This window comes from Mesoplodon bidens (assembly GCF_964165515.1).
Source record: "Mesoplodon bidens genome assembly, contig: HAP1_SCAFFOLD_300, whole genome shotgun sequence".
NCBI lineage: Eukaryota > Metazoa > Chordata > Mammalia > Artiodactyla > Ziphiidae > Mesoplodon > Mesoplodon bidens.
This window is the reverse complement of record NW_027671414.1, coordinates 316,268-331,868: the sequence shown is the minus strand read 5'-3', so window position 1 is coordinate 331,868 and position 15,601 is coordinate 316,268. Positions and strand designations below refer to the sequence as shown.

The 15,601-nt window shown below is 43.6% G+C and overlaps 1 long non-coding RNA gene across 8 annotated transcripts in view; it reads left to right on the top strand.

The window, feature by feature from the left end:
• Positions 1 to 401: 401 nt before the first annotated feature.
• The window catches only part of LOC308611428, a 54,496-nt gene continuing 39,296 nt past the window's right edge, over positions 402 to 15,601 (top strand). For all 8 annotated transcript variants that reach the window (XR_014014898.1, XR_014014899.1, XR_014014900.1 and 5 more), the window contains exon 1: positions 402 to 558. This is a non-coding gene — a long non-coding RNA (uncharacterized lncRNA). The remainder of the gene's footprint in view (positions 559 to 15,601) is intronic.

Genomic DNA, 15,601 nt, shown 5'->3' with positions numbered 1-15,601 from the left:
TTTAACAAGCTCATTTTTAACTAGTGATGCCACAGTCTCTGATTCATTAACGACAATTGTGAATAGCAGAGACATAATTAGAAAGGTAAAAATTCATATTTAATTTTGAACTTAAAGTGTTTTATGGATTTTACACCTTTAATAGGATAGTAAGCACAGCAGCAACAATCATTTGTGAATATTTACTATAGACCGTGTATCTTTCTAACTTTGTAGTGTAGGACTCCAGGAAAAATGCCTGGGCTGCGGTCACAGTGGGCGGGGCCCTCAGGCCGGGCCGCCCCTCCAGGACCCCCGACGGGGCCCTGCGCTTCTGGCGGCTCCCTCCCCTGGCGCCTCCGTCCCTCCCAGAAGGCCTCGGGGCAAAGCGGTCCCACCCGCTGCGCCCAGAACGAAGCCCGCGTTTCCGCAGAGCTGGAGCTCCCGGCTCGGGGTCTCTTCCCTCCGCCTTCACGGAACTGCCCCGGAGCCCGCGGCGAGGGCGGCCTCACTGACGCTGCCGGCTCTGGAGGGGCCCCGGAGGCCGAAGCCGCGACAGTCGTGCGGACGGCGGGCCGGGTAAGTGGGCGCCGACCCTCCGCCTGGTACGGTGCCCTGGCGGCAGGGCAAGACCAGCTTCTGAGGGGCAGGGGTTCGCTGCCACCCGCCGCTGCTGTGCAGAAAGGGCGGCCCCCAGCGTCTGGTCCCGGGAACTTCGGTCCCTCCTCTCGCCCCTGCCCTCGGCCTGGCTCGCGGGGCCTGGGGGGCGTGGGGAGGGTGTCGGCCTGAGTGTCCTGAGGGGAAACGGGGCAAGGGAGGCGCAGGGCCGGGCTGCAGCGTCAGCGCGCCTCCCCCCGACTGCGGGGAAAGCGGCTAAAAACTCCTCCCGAGGCTCGCAGGCCCCTTACTCAGCGGAGTCCCTCTGCCCTCCTTCCTCCCTGAGCTAAAGGACCGGGGGGAGGGGACAGGGCAGGGCACTGGCGCAGGTAATGGGGACCATCAGCAGGTGATTGTTAACTAAGGAAAACCGGCTCTCCCAACGTGAGGAATGCAGCGCTTTTCTTTGTTTGCGGAGATGCCAGATGCTGGGCTCCCTGAATTCCTTCCTTTCATATGCACCTCAGCGCTCTGGGGCCTGCATTCTGTATTTGCATATCCTGAGATCCTCAGGGCTCGCGGCTCACACTGGAGGGCTGCAAAGGCTGGTGACTGTGATATCCTTTGTTTACTGAGATGGCAAGAAATATTCCATTTCTCAAAGGCTTGAGGGGCACAGAGTGAAAAGGGTAGGAGAATCTCACTCGGCATGTACTTTGGTTTACACATAGATAATATTTACACTTAACTGTGCTACTAGAGGTTCTCAAGTGCGATCAACTTGTACCACTGCCCTCTATGTATTAACTTCATGAATATCATAAGATAAGTGCCTATAGAATTGACTTAATCCATTTAAATAGGATAATGGTTTTTAAAGGAAACATAATAGAAATATGACAACAAATCCCTTACCACTAAAGGCTGGGTCTGGAGCAACCTAAATAAATGTTCCATTGTTAAAATATTGAAAGATGTATTCAATAGAAATATCAACAAAAATGACAAATAATGAGGGCAGCAGAATGTTGAAATGTTCTATCTTTATCCTTAAAGTGGCAGAACATCATGTATTAGTAGGCATTGGGGGCAGAAGATGCCTGATTTTATACCTTTGTCATATTCGTACAGTTGTTTCAACAAGTAACTTAAAGACCAAATGGAAAAAAAGGAGGTTTGTGCCTGAGATCATGTTGATGTGAAACCAGGGATGGCTACCTTGTCCCAGGTGAGTTAAGTTTACCTGGCAGGTAGACCACAGAGCTCCTGAGAAGCAAGGGTTGGAATTTTTCTGCTGGGTGCCCCTTAGGTTCTGTGACTTGACTGATTGTGAGTCATGTTTCGGGAAAGACCTGATCACAGGAAAAGGGTGGGGAAGAGTGATTTGGGGAGCAGCTAACAACATGCATCACGGCTCATGGCTTGAATGAATTTTAAAGAAACAGGAAAACAAATACTTCTTATGGAATCAGAGAATGTCCAGCCGGACAATCCCAGAAAATGAGGAACACCCATCCCATTTTCCAGATGAGAAAACAGAGGCCCAGCAAGGTGAAATCCCTCACCCAAGTTGCACCCGTCTCTCCTCCCCACTACATGGTTCATGAAAGCACGACTTTTCCTGTCGTGATCACTGCTGAACCCCAAAAAGGACCAGGCATCTAGCCGCTGCTCCAAAAATTTTGGTTGACTGTAGGAACAATGCTATTTCTTTCTTTCTCACTCTTATTCAGGATTGTGCCAAGAACTCCCCAGGCTGCAATGTAATTCGATAAATGTAAATATTAATTGAGTTTTGTTGTGATGAGGACTTAGGCTTTGGAGGTAACAGACTTGGTTCAGATCTTGGTTCTGCCACTCAATAGCTGTTTGGCTTTGGGAACATTACTAAACCTCTCTGAGCTTATTTCCTCCTTTGTAAAGTGGGGATAAATGTATCTGAGCCAGCAGAGCACCTGCATGAGAGATGTGCACTAAATATTGGTCTTTCTCACTCTCCCACGCCATCTCTGTTCTTCCCAGAGAAGTTGTACAGAAGGATATAGTACTTTTTAAAATTAATTAATTAATTTTTGGCTGTGTTGGGTCTTCGTTGCTGTGCGCGGGCTTTCTCCGGTTGCGGCGAGCGGGGGCTACTCTTTGTTGTGGTGCGCGGGCTTCTCATTGCAGTGGCTTCTCTTGCTGCGCTTGTTGTGGAACACCGGCTCTAGGCACACGGGCTTCAGTAGTTGTGGCCTGCAGGTTCACTAGTTGTGGCGCATGGGCATAGCTGCTCCGCAGCATGTGAGATTTTCCCTGACCAGGGCTCGAACCCATGTCCCCTGCGTTGGCAGGCATATTCTTAACCACTGTGCCACCAGGGAAGTCCAATATAGTACTTTATAAAGAGGGGTTTTAATTGATTTCAGATAGTGTACATGTTTCTTGTAGAAAAGATTTTTCCACTATAGAAACATTAACATGCAATAGCACTACAAATGCAGTATTCTATGGGTTAGATATTGTCAGTAAATTTTATAAGTAATTGGGCAAAGGCCAAGGCAGTAGGTACTGGGGAGTAAGAAGTCTCAAGTCTGGGGTGCCCCCCCACCCCAATTTCAAGAGCAGGGTGTGTTTTTCAAATCCATATTTCATCTGGTCTTTGTTTCTCATCCATCCTCTGTGTCTGCCTTTCACAAAAGGCTCAGATCCTCCACTTTCACACCCTCCTGGCTGGCTGTGCCCCAGCTCCTGTCCTGGAACCTCTGCACGCATGGGTGTGCCTGCTCTCCCTGGGCTTCACCAGCTTTGCCAGGGAGCTGCTGTATCGTGCACTGCTAGCTGTACCCCAAAGTGCCTAGACCCTTCTGGTACATGATGTACACCCTCATCACCATGAGTGCACGCCCATCCCCTTACCTTATATCCTGCCTCTAAGCCAGGCTTGGGGGTGACTAGTGTGCATTCAGCTATGTGAGGTGCTGGGATCAAAGTGAAGTTCCCAACTTTTGAAGTTGCAGGCTTGAGGAGCACACAGTGATTTAAAGTCGGGTCAGCTGACTTAAAGGGGGAGCTGATTGCTTTAAAGCCATGGCAGCTGGCTTAAACCCTGCGTCCCTCCGCTGCAGGACGAGACCAACTTTGGCGGTTCTCGGGTTTGCTCCAAGCCAGCACTGCTGTGCAGGAAGAGCTTCCAGTAGTGCCTTAGTGCGGGGGAACTTGGTCCGTTGTCTTGCCGCTGCCCTCAGAGCGGGACCACCTGCTCTTCTGGAGGAGAATCAGGGAGGGGGAAGTGCAGAGTCCCGGCTGGAGTTGCGGCACCCCTTGTCTGATGGCAGGGAAGGGGGGACGGGGCTGTGTGGTGTCCTGGGGCTGGACTCACCAGGTCAACTCAGCCTCTCAGCCTCCTAACCTCACCCCACACACCCCACAAGAGTCTCCAATGATATGTAATTGTGCCTTAGGTTCTCGGTCTTCAAACTCATACCCAGGCTCCCAGGTCCCTTGATTCATCCAATTCCTCTGTGCTCTTTCTTCTATTAGATACAGTCCCAGAGGGAGGGGCTGGGGGATGGGACTGGAGGGACCCCGGCAGCACTGGCCTAGGCTGACTAAAGAGATCCAGGGCCTGCGCTCTCACACATGTGCGAGGACCCTTAAGGCGCAATAGAGGAGGCCGGTTAGAGGCAGTCCTTGTTGCCTCAAGTGAGTATGGATCACCGTCGGGTGGGGAGCATGCTGACCCCTGAGAAGTACTGTTAGAAGGATGTGTTCCTCCCTCGGCTTCAAGGACGTGGGTGGGCTTCAGGGCTCCATTTCCCCTCCAGACCTCCAGGGCTGACTGCACCCCAGCGGCCTTGCAGACCTGGCTTCCTGTCCCAGAACTTGCCAGGCTCCAGGAAGAATCCAGACTGCAGAGATGGTGCTTGAGCGCTCCAGCTTAAGAAGTGCTGTCCCTGGGGACCCAACAGTGGAGGGAGGAAGGGTGAAGGGAGTAGGGGGGTGGGGTTGGGAGGGGTGGCTGCCCTGGGAGACGTTGAGAGAGAAATATCGCCCCCCACACCACCTGCCCCCTGCAACTGACTGACCCACTGATGCCATAGGATCTCAGGCCCTTTTAGTCAGAGATGCCTCGGTTTCTTTACTCCTGAGTTCAAAACTATGCAAAACCAACTCTTCATTCTCTTGCTGCCTGGCCAGGACTTGTAAAGCACTGTTCTTTTGGAGCACTCGTTCCCTAAACTGCAGTTTGGAGCTGTCCCAGCTATTTAAACATGTTCTCCTTAAACTGAGACTAAATCCTACTCTTTTGGAAAAACGCCCTGCACTTCCGAGGAGATCATGTTTTCTGCCCATTTCTTCCTTCTACTTCCCTCTTAAGAAGCCCTGTGCTCAAAGGGCTTGGTGACTTATTTTTTGCTTGATGTCAAAAAGAAACCTTCCCCATGCACCACAAAAATCTTTCCTGGAGCATAGGTGTTTCAAAACCATGACCGTGTTTTGCAGTCAGTATACACTGGGTAGACTGCCTAGCAGTCCCTCCAAGAGCCAGAGGTGAGCGTAATCAACTTATCTGATTGGATGCCCTTCAAGTTTAGGAAGGTCCCATTCTTATGCCCCAGCAGATAAGACAGGGCCCTGGATGGCTGTGGCTGTGATTAGGTAACTTCTGATGATTTTATTTCCCTTACTGAGCTGCTGCTTCTAGGTTAAATTCATTTTATTACCTGTCCTTTTTTTTTTTTTTTTTTTTTTTTTTTTTGCTGTACGCGGGCCACTCACTGTTGTGGTTTCTCCCGTCGTGGAGCACAGGCTCCGGACGCACAGGCTCAGCGGCCATGGCTCACAGGCCTAGCCACTCCGCGGCATGTGGGATCCTCCCGTACTGGGGCATGAACCTGTGTCCCCTGCATTGCAGGCGGACTCTCAACCACTGCGCCACCAGAGAAGCCCTACCTGTACATTTTTAAAGAAAGACTGAAAAAGTCACTGTAATAGGTCAGGAGTCTGAGCTCAGGGTTAGTCAAAGGTACTCACAGGGAGGAAGGTGGATAAACATAGGTGCGTAAAATAGGAGGGTTGGCAAATACAGCCAGGACGACCGGGTTCACCGTGTGCACTAATAAAGGCCAGAATCTCCTCATTTATCTCTGGTGGGAAGTTCTGATGGTTTCTCAGGATCAAACTCAAATCATATTCAAACTAGGGGGCTTCCCAGAAGGCGCTGAAGCACCGGCAGAGCCCACCTGCGCTCCCACCTTGGCACTCCAGGATCAGAGTTGGGTTTGGAGATGGGGTTGCTGTAACCCCAAGGAGGTGAGCAGAGAGGAGGAGTTGATTACTGGTCTCCTCTGACTCTCTGGCCCAAATTGCCTGGCTTCACGGGGGGGGCAGAGTTTTGCTTTGAGCAACTTATGGGGCACTTCCAGACTGGTGGGGTTGCCCAGTGGCCCGACAGTCTGACAGGCTGGCTGCGGTGTGACCGCCCTTTGTTTCTTCAGAATCTGTTCATCAGGAGGTGCATGGTTGCGGAAGCCCATTCACCGCCCCCCACCGAGGGTGATGGCACCTTCCCTGGCTGTACCCTATGATCACCAGGTACTTGAAATGAATGCAAGGTTTTTGACTTCAAGGAAGAGCTCACATAACCCCTTCTGCCTCATAATGTGTGGGATTTACTATAATGGAAGGACATTATAAAGAACAGGTAGAAAACCCACCTGTTGGTCTCCATGTAGGAGTTTACTTTGCGTGAATCTCTCCTACACGAGTAGATAGCAGAGGTTTATTTTTGTTCCCGTGTGTGTAGTTGTGGCAGAGGACGTAGGTATGGTGGTTTGAAGCCCTCAAAGAAATATCCTCAGAATTCTCAAGACTTCTCTTGATTGGAACCGAAAGAGACCTGGAAAAGGAGGAAAAGCAAAGGAGGAGGGAGAACGAATGGCTGTTTCTCAGTAAATTCACCCTCCTGGTTGATTTTTCTGTCTTCTCATTTCTTTTAACTTCTATGTATGTCTAATGGAATGATGTAGAAAGGCTGATTTTTATGCTTTAAAAGATTTTACATCACAAAGAAACTAGAAGTGGCTAACAGAAGTTATTCACATCAATGTTACATAGAGACTTTGATATTAATTTTGTATACTAAAATGGGTTAATCCAAATTTTCTCTTTCTTTTTGAGTGAATATTTCTAACATATTTTTGTAGATAATAATTTATCCTAGATATACAAAATTGTGAGAATGGGTACCATTTTTCACCACTTAAATGATTTCTTTTAAATGAATAGATCGTACACTTTAAAGGCCAATGTTGTCTTACATGTTGTTTTTTAATTCCTTGATTTCCAAAACTTGTGTTTATTTAATTGATTTCTATCTAATAATCTGTCTCTGCTTTATTGTTTCTTACTTTATATTTTATTGATCTATAGTTAATTTACATTATTATATTAGTTTCAGAGGTACAACATAGTGATTCATAAATGTTTAGGTTCTTCTCCATTTATACTTATTATAAAAGAGTGGCTCTATTCCCCATGCTATACAGAACGTCACTGTAGATTATTGATTTTATACATAGTGGATTCTTCCTCAGAATCTCCTACCACTATTTTGCTCCTCCACCCTGACTCTCCCTGCTGGTAACCACTAGTCTGTTCTTTAATCTGTGAGTCTGTTTCATTGTTGTTGTTGTTGTATTCAATGTTTTAGATGCCACGTGTAAGTGATAACCTACCAGGCTTGTTTTCTCTGTGGCTTATTTTACTAAGCATAATACCCTCCAAGTCCATCCATGTTCTTGCAAATAGCAACATTTCATTTTTTGCTGAAGTCATCATAAATATCATTTTTTTATCCCCTAACCTATTGATGAACACTTAGTTTGACTCTATATCTTGGCTATGGCAAATAACACTGTTATGAACATTGGTGTGCAGTTATTTTTTTTTTAAATAGTGTTTTTGTTTTCTTCTGATATACCCAAGAGGGAAATTGCTGGATATTATGGTAGTTCTATTTTTAGTTTTTTGTGGAACCTCCATTCTTCTTTGCACAGTAGCTGCACTACTTCACATTCACATCAAGAGTTTACAAGAGTTTCCCTTTCTCCACATCCTCACTAACCTTTGTTATTTGTGACCTTTTTGATGACAGCCATTCTGACAAGATTGAGGTGATATATCTCATAGTTTTGATTTGCATTTTATTGCCGATTAGCTATGTTTAGCATCTTTGTGCATTCTGGCTGTCTATCTGCATTTTTTCCTTGGAAAAATGTCTATTTAAGTCTTCTCATTTTTTAAAAAAATATTTTGGGTGCAGTTCTGATATTGAGTTGTATGTGCTGTTTCTGTAGTTTAGATATGAACCCTTGCTTGGTCATCTTTTTGGTGTTAACCTCTTATCATGTGCAAATATTGTCTCTCCTTCAGCAGGTTGTCTTTTCGTTTTGTGTTTGGTTTCCTTTGCTGTGCAAAATCTTTTAAGTTTAGTGAAGTCCCATTTGTTTATTTTTGCTTTTGTTTCATTTGCCTTAGTAGACTGAACGCAAAACTGTTGCTATCATTTATGTTGAAGAATGTTCTGTATTTTCCTCTCGGGGTTTTATGGTCCTACATTTAGGTCTTTGTTCAGTTTTGCGTTAATTTTATATACGGTGTGCTAAAATACTCTAATTTTATTCTTTTCCATGTAGCTGACCAGTTTTCCTAGTACCACTTATTGAAGAGACAGTTCTTTCTCCATATTGCCTGCTTTGTCATAAATCAATTAAATATACGTGTGTGGGCTTATTTCTGGGATCTCTATTCTATTCCAGTGATCTTTGTGTCTGTTTTTGCTCCGGTCCGATGCTCTTTGATTACTGTCGCTTTGCAGTATAATCTGAAGTAAAGGTGCCTGATGCCTCCAGCTCTGTTCTTTCTCAAGATTGTTTGGCTATTTGGGGTCTTTGTGTTTCTATACAAATTTTAAAATTACTTTTTCAAGTTCTGTGAAAATGCTTTGGTATTCTGATAGGGATTGCATTAAATCTGTAGATTGTCTTTGGCAGTATGGTTATTTTAACAGTATTAATTCTTCCAGTTCATGCACCTGCTATATTTTCTCATCTTTTTCTGTTGCCTTCAACTTCTTTCACCAATGGCTGATACATTCCTGAGTACATGTCTTTTACCTGCTTAGGTGTGTTTGTTCTTAGGTATCTTATTATTTTTAGTGTGATTGCATGTGGTATTGTTTTCTTAATTTTTTTCTTTCTGACAGCTTTGAGTTTTGTTTTTTTCTTCTTTTTCTAATTCCTTCAGGTGTAATGTTAGGTTGTTTATTTGATATTTTTCTTGTTTCCTAAGAATAAGCTTGTATCACTATAACTTCCCGCTGTGAACTGCGTTGGCTGTGTCCCATAGATTTTGGATCACTGTGTGTTCATTTTCATTTCTCTTGGGTATTTTTAGAATCCCTCTTTAATTTCTTCACTGTTCCTTTTTTCCCCTTTTATTCATCTGTGATGTGAGGACTATCTTTAATATGATGTTTGGATTTCTTTCAGTTGTGTGTGTGTGTGTGTGATTATTTAAGTTGCTGAGCTCTGAGTTTCACGTGGACACTAACAACCCTGCATTGTTACTCTGCTCCCCCACAGTTACTGAATTTGACCTTATATTTTACATCTACTTGTTTTGTGTGTCCCTTAACTTCTTATTGTGAATATAGATGATTTTATTACTGTTTTCTTTCATCCTTCCTATTAGCTGTGTACGTGGTTGATTTACTGCCTTTGTTGAATATTTGCCTTATCCAATGAGGTTTTTCCGTTAGTAAGTTTCCTTTTCTAATTTTTATGTTTCAGTCATGGCCTTTTCTTTTTCACTGAGAAAAGCCCCTTTAAGATTTCTCATAAAGCTGGTTTGGCGATGCTGTGCTCTTTTAGTTTTGCTTCTCTGTAAAACTTTAGATCTCACCATCAAATCTGAAGGAGAGCCTTGCTGGGTAGAGTATTTTTGGTTATAGGCTTTTCCCTTTCATGACTTTAAATATACCATGCCACTCCCTTCTGGCATGCAGAGGTTATCCTGAAAAGTCAGCTGATAACTTAATGCAAGTTCCATGTTTGTAACTTGTTGCTTTTCCTTTGCTCCTTTTAATAGTGTCTTTTTATCTTTATTTTTTTGCCATTTTAATTACAATGAGCCTTGGTGTGGTCCTCTTTGGGTTGATCCTGTTTTGGCCTTACTGTTTTTACTGGACTTGGATGTCTGTTTTCTTTCCCAGGTTATGGAAGTTTTCAGCTCTTATGTCTTCAGGTATGCTCTACACTGCTTTCTCTTTCCTTTTTGCTTCTGGGACCAGTATAATGCAAATATTAGTACACTTGATGTTTCACATGTCTGTTCAACTTTCTTCATTTCATTTTAATCTATTGTTTTACAGTTCATCTTCAGTGATTGCCAGTACTCTGTCCTTCAGTTTTCTGATTCATTCCTCTGTCATTTAGTCTACAGTAGTTTCCTTTTAGTGTATTTTTCATTTCAGTTATTGTATTCCTCATCTCTGTTTTGTTGTTCTTTAATGCTCTAACTCTTTTTTAAAAAATTCTTCCTTCTTGCTCTGGTCGTCCATTCTTCTCCTGAGTTCTTTGATCATCTTTATAGTCATTACCTTGAACTATTTTTTGAGGAGATTGGCTACCTCCACTTCACTTAGATCTTCTTCTGAGTTCTTATCTTGTTCCTTCATTTGGATCGTGTTTCAGTGTCACCTCATTTTTCTTAACTTGCTGTTTTTATTGCTATGTATGTAGTAGGTTCGTTACATTTCCTGACCTTCTAGAAGTGGCCTTTTGTAGGAGAGGTCCTATGTGTCCCAGAAGCCCACTGTCCCCTGGTCACTAGAACTATATGTTCTAGGTGTACCCCCTATGTTGGCTACTTGGGCTCTTCTATTGTGGTGGGCTGACTGCTGTGGGTGGTCTGGTAGGCTTGGCTGCCCCCAGACTGCTTGTTTGACAGACTCTGCCTTGTATGGAGGCTGTCTGTGCTGCTTGGTGAGGCTAAATCATAAGGCAGTTGGCTGCACGACTCTGTGGGACGCCAAATCTAGTGCTGGTTCACTTATGGGTAGAATTGCAGTCCAGGTGATGTCAGGGCTAGTGCCCAGTCACTGGGGTGATGCTGGCTACTGGGAGGAAGACACAGGTCCTGAGTTCTGGCTGCAGGGCCCAGGAGTCTCAGAGTTGGTGTTGGATCACTGTTCCTGACACAGCTATCTGCAGGGTCTGGGGTATCCCTAATCTTGTGCTGTCATTCTGATGGGCAGGGTCGAGACCCAAGTGAGTGCATGGCTGCTTGTGGCCTGCAAGTGAGTGTTCTGGTCACGCAGGCTGCTGGGCTGTGGTATTCCTGGAGCTGGTGTGTGCCTGTTGGTGTATGAGGCTGATCCCACTGCTAGAGCAGATTTGCTGTTGGGTAGGTCCAAGCTCCATCCAGTCCCTGTGCAGTAATCACCTGCCGACGGTGAGACTGATTCCAAGGCCAGAGCAGGCTCACTTGTCAGAGGGGCCAAGGACTCTGGGGCTGGTGCCTCTCCACTTAGGTGTGGAGGCTGGTCCTGGGGCTTTTGGTTGCTGGGCCCATGTCCAGCGGCAGCTGTGCATTGAGAGGGTCTGAAAGCAGCCTGTTTGCTGGTGGATGGGGCTATGCCCCTGCTCAGTTAGTTGCTTGGCCTGCAGCATCCTAGTACTTGTATCTATAGTCTGGTGGAAATGGGTAGGGCTAGACCCTGAGGCTAAAAAGATAGAGGGAGGACTCTGAAATTATGCTTGCTGGTACCAGTGGCCACGAGGTAGAAGGAGCTCCCCCAAGTGGCTGCTGCCAGTGTCTATGTCCCTGAGGCTGTGCTGTAGTTGCCTCTGGACTCTCTGGGAGACTCTCCAAGATCAGGAGGTAGGTGTGACCCAGGATCCGTTCAAATGAGTCATACCTGAGGTTTCTAAGGAGTTATATACACAGTTGCTATTTGGATTGCTTGTTGATGAAGATAAGTGGGAAAACTAGAGTCGTTTCCAAGTGTAGGTAAGATATAATGAGAGGATGGAGGTGGGAAGTAGGGAGGCCCAGAGAAAAGTGGGAAGGTCATACTGGGCCAAGATGGTGGTAATATCCAGCAGAATGGATGGTAGGGCAGACTGTGGTTTCATCTTTTTTATTTCGGCTCCCCACCTCATCCTTAATAATTCTTTGGGAATATTTCATTGCTCTGTGATGCAGGTACAGAATTCGAGTGAGGAGACTACACCCTCAGCGTCCAGCTGTCTGAGTCCTCAGTGTGCTTCAAATGATGGAGAACTATTGCTTCTTTATGAGAAGAGTTAGTACCTCGTAACTAAGCTTTAGCTGGAGCTTATGCAGGATTGATTCCAACTTATATATACTGTTGGCATGGAGGTTCCTCCTCCTCTTTTCTTGACCATTATGAAATGAATCTATACTTCTCAATATTTGTGTATATCAGATAAATACATTAAGTAAAGGAATCTTATATATTGCTCCCTGCATAGTTTGCTCTTTCTTGTTTCTCTTTTACCTTTACTAAATTAGCACAGGGAGAGACCGTGCAATGTTCTAATCAGGAGAGATTAGAACATCATATTTCTAGAGAGGTTGGTTGGACAGAGCAGGGGTCCCAGTGAGAATCAAAGCTTCTGTTTCTACTTGGAAGTGTACCTGTATAGAGTAGAGGGCTCCAGGAAATATCCTAGAATATTGCAATGTCCCTGCGGGAGATCATTAAGAGAGGCAGGATCTGGTCCCAGATCACTGTACTATGACATGTTTGTCAGTCATCTGGTGTGAGATTCTCAGAGCCAATCCCATATGGTAAGGCTGAGTGCAGAGTATGAAGCACCTGTGAAAGCCTTTGATTGAATGTTAAAGATGAAGCTCTGATTTTGGGGAGAATTTTCTTACCTGACTGAATGTCACACTTCTGTGGGGATGAGATTCTGTGCTTTTCTTCTCTTGATGACCACTGACTGAAAGTCATTAGAGGATCATGTCTAGACAGCATTCTTTATTTAATTTCTTAAAGAAGAAAACATAGAAAACATTTTTATCCACTTTCAAATTGAGGATCAAGGGGAATGACATCAGTGAAAATGTCACAGTAGGGAGCTCTAGCTTGTGTCCATCACCAGAAACACTGACATACGTGGTAAAACCTGTCAGAATGATCTTATCAACACATGTAAGTTTTCTTTTCTTTTCACCCTGTAGATTCATCTTTCACTGAAACTTAACTTACTACAAGATGTGGAGAATAAACAGGGAAGTAGAAACTGCATTTCCTGATGAGAGAATCACTAAGTCACATTAGTTGTTCTGAGCTATGTCTTACTCACCGTGACTGTAATTAAAACAAACAAACAAACAAAACACTTTTTTTTAGTAAGTCAGTTCTGACATTTCCTCGTTAAAGACAAAGTAACAGATACAGATTTAGATCTACCAGAATTGAGCAAAATGTTGATTGTACCTGTGCTGCATATATGAGCATGACCTGCTACAACTCTTCATTATACTTATTGCCACAACTCTTCATTATACTTATTGCCACAACTGACAAATTCACTTTGGCCACTCCTGATATGTTGCATGTAAGGAATGCATAGGACACTAACCCCAGCTGGTCACAGGTAAACTCTGCCACGTGGATTGCTGCATGTTTTCCTGCTGGAAGACCACACATTCTCGAGTATCATGACTGCAGAGTATGTGGGCTCTTCTTTTTTCTGGATAAAGGTTAGATAATCACCTAATTTTATGAGAAATATATAAATTGTATTTGCATATTCTTCAGGTTTTTATTTATCCATTCTCTTTCAAGTCCTAAGTGCAAATATTAAAGTGATTTCCAAGAGGGTGGTAAATAAGACAGCTACGTTTATGCTCCAAAATTAGCAATAAAGCATAATACAATTGTAAATGCATTAATGTGTGATTAATATGTAGATACTATGTAAATGCAATTTTAGTAATGCTTTGTGGAGAACTTCAGAATCTAGGTATTTAAAAAAAAAAGAAGAAGGAGTTTTTGAAACTCTCAGGGAATTATATAGAAGTTTTTGTGTCTATAATTATCAATCTGGAATAATGCATTTTCTCAGAAATAAACTAGGCATAAAATTGTAGGAAAAAACTTCATGAAATGAAAGAGCATGTGAGATGGGCATACAAGAAAAAGAATATTCTCAGAGAATAATGAACAGTGTGAAGTTCAGCAGAAGTGTAATACAGATTCAAAGAGTAAAACTTTGGAGAGCCTACTTATGAGTTCCTCATATTGCATCTTTGGAGAGACGGTAGTCATTTGAAATATGTTATAAGATGACGTTAACATACTTAAATACTTTCGTTTAGAAATGACCACTTAGAACCAGAATAAATGAAAGAGAGCACAAAATTATGTTTTTGTTGATTTTTGAAGATCTCAGGTGAGTGCTGATAATTTAAATATATATGTCAGGCTTCCCTGGTGGTGCAGTTGTTGAGAGTCCGCCTGCCGATGCAGGGGACACGGGTTCGTGCCCCGGGCCGGGAAGATCCCACATGCCACGAAGCGGCTAGGCCCGTGAGCCATGCCCGCTGAGCCTGCACGTCCGGAGCCTATGCTCCACAATGGGAGAGCCCACAACACTGATAGGCCCGCGTACTGCAAAAAAAAAACAAAAAAAACAAAAAAAAACATGGTGTCTTTCACTGCAAAATAAAGGAGCTTTGGAGGATTCCTGGAATGAATGTCAATATTATGACAATAGTATGAGTGTGTTTCATGTTTGGTAATTACAATCATTGTTGCTTTTGCTGTGGTCATCCATTTACAATGTTTGGTGTCAGTTGATTTTTCTCTTGTAAAAATAAAATGCAGTCTGTGTGTGTGGAAAAAAACATACGTGATGTCATGATAAAGTTGTATGTAATTTGAGATCTGGCAAAAAGCATTTCTTTTCTGTAATGCTAGGATGCTAATTGGACATTTTTGCAAGAAAGAGATTTCAGGATGCAAATCTCGTGTCTCTAAGGTAGGAAGCCAGTTCATGGTGGAACATTCTATTAAACTTGTGTGAGTGCAGAAATATTTCTTTGGAAGAAAGAGGTCATGAATCCCTTTTTAACAGTTAGTTGTTTATAGTATACCGAATGAGCAAAATGGGTATTTCTGAACTTTAGAAAAAAATAATATAGTTTTTCTGCATTTATATTATGCAGCTGATGTAGAATATCAAAAATTCTTTATTTTGAAAAACAATGTAATCAATTTGACATAATTCATATATATTGAACCTGTGGTACACACACACAATAAAACATACATTCAAAAAATCTTTTTCACTTAAGAAATATTTTCTAGTGTAGTTGATTTACAACGTTGTGGTATTTTAAAATACATGTTTATTAGAGTATAATTGCTTTATAACACTGTATTAGTTTCTGCTTTACAACAAAGTGAATCACCTATATGTATACATATATCCCCATATCCCCCCATCTTGAGGCTCCCTCCCAGACTCCCTATCCCACCCCTGTGGGGGACATAAAGCACCGAGCTGATATCCCTGTGCTATGTGGCAGCTTACCACTAGCTCTTTTACATTTGGTAGTGTATATATGTCAGTGCTACTCTCTCACTACGTCCCTGTGTCCCCTTCAGCCCTGTGTCCTGAAGTCCGTTCTCTATATGTGTGTCTTTATTCCTGCCCTGTCGCTAGGTTCGTCAGTACCATTTTTCTGAATTCCATATATATGTGTTCACATACAGTATTTGTTTTTCTCTTTCTGACGTACTTCACTCTGTATGACAGACTCTAGGTCCAACCACCTCACTACAAATAACTCAATTTTATTCCTTTTTATGGCTGAGTAATACTCCATTATATATATAGGCCATATCTTCTTTCTATATTCATCTGTCGATGGACATTTAGGTTGGTTCTATGTCCTGGCTCTTGTAAGTAGTGCTACAGTGAATATTGTGATACATGTAGCT